The sequence below is a fragment of the Elephantulus edwardii genome, unplaced genomic scaffold, assembly GCF_000299155.1.
Source record: "Elephantulus edwardii isolate Elephantulus edwardi_28Jun2011 unplaced genomic scaffold, EleEdw1.0 scaffold00273, whole genome shotgun sequence".
Classification (NCBI taxonomy): domain Eukaryota; kingdom Metazoa; phylum Chordata; class Mammalia; order Macroscelidea; family Macroscelididae; genus Elephantulus; species Elephantulus edwardii.
In genome coordinates, this window is record NW_006400023.1 from 2,396,081 (window position 1) to 2,397,694 (window position 1,614).

At 43.5% G+C, this 1,614-nt stretch overlaps 1 pseudogene; it reads right to left on the reverse strand.

Moving 5' to 3' along the window:
- Window positions 1-439: 439 nt before the first annotated feature.
- Window positions 440-1,614, reverse strand: part of LOC102847562 — a 9,980-nt pseudogene continuing 8,805 nt past the window's right edge.

Below are 1,614 nucleotides of genomic sequence, written 5' to 3' on the forward strand. Positions count from 1 at the left end.
TTCTGCAGGACCACAGCTCAAATCCATCAATTCTCTATCTTTCCTAGTCATTATCAAGCTTTCTGATGCATAGCAAGCAATTGTGAAGACTATGGCCTGGAACAGGCACACCTTAGTCTCCAGACTGATGTCGTTGCTCTTCAGTAGTCTGGAGAGGTCCCTGACAGCAGACTTTTCCAATATAATTTGTCTTTTGATGTCCTGGTTACTGGTACAAAGGGTGGTGCCAAACAAACTACAGTTGTTAACAATCTCAATAGATTATACACATATTTATACATACATACAGAAAATATAAAGATATAGATATAGATATGTTATTGTTGTTATGTACTGTTGAGTCAGAAACCTGGAACTAATCCTCCAGTGGGGTTTTTGCTGTTGTTGTTTTGGTTTTGTTTCATTTTACTTTAAACGCTATTTAATTGGGGGTTTTGCTCTAGAATACTAATTAGTGAGAATAAACTTCACTGACGAGGATGAAAAAAGAATTCAGGGAGCTTTTGAGCTGAGGAACAGTTCTGATTTTTGGCAAAATTTGGGAGTCCACAGCTTTCTGATCAACTTTACACTGCTCTGTAGTCTCGCATTTCTCCTTCTCTGTGTTGAAAATCTCACCCTCCTGGTGGCAGGACTTCCACGGCTGCTTCTTCTTGAAGTAAATGTCAGTGAGATGCTTTGGAATTTTCACAACATGATGTCATCTTTAGTGACAGTGGCAATGACAGATTCCTGGTGTGTTCTCCACAGAGGAACTCTATTGAGGGTCAGAGGCCTGGTCACAAGGAGCAAGCCACTATCCAGCTGCTTTAGCAACATGACTCTCTTGCCTCTGTGGTGTCCGGTGAGGATATCAGAGCTGTCCAGGCGTGATGCTGGAGCACAGCTTCCTCACATGCTGACTGAAGGATTTGTTGCCATGGCTCCACAGTTTCCAACGTACGTCTTCAGTAGGGTAATATCTAAGCATCTTCCGAAGTTTAACCACTTGAGTACCACCATCCATTCTTATCACCAGTAGCTGGCTTTGTGACAGTAGCGAGAACCCATCCTCCTTTTGAACCCTGGACTTAGTGGCTGAATGCTCCCTTTTGTACAAGGCCTTCCTGGCATACATGGCCAATCAGGGATACCTGCCAATTCCTCCAGCTAGGAAGACTGGGACAGGATTACAGCGGCTGCAGGGCTTCCCTTTCTTGGACATTTTGCCCTTGGCCTTGGCCTTTTTAACTGTGCCACTAACATCTGCCTTCTTGGCTTCAGGCTTGGCCTCAGGCTTCTTCTCCCTGGTGTCTCACTTTTCACCCACCTCCTTGCAATATGGGAAAAACTCCAGTACAATTTCAGAGGCAGGAAATCACACAGGAGGAGATTGCCCATCCTTTTCCCCCAAAGAAGCTGATAGATTCAGATTCTGTGTCTTTGGGGTGGCAGTGCAACTCTTTACCACTAAGACACCAAAACCTCTATATATCAAAAACTTGTTTGTAGACATAAATGCATATACAGTATTTTTGGCTGAAAGCAGACAAAAAACCAGAAAGCTATTTTGTTGGGAGCTGCCTGTTCTACCTAGCTGAAGCCATTTTGTAATTCTCTAAGAACATGTTTGGA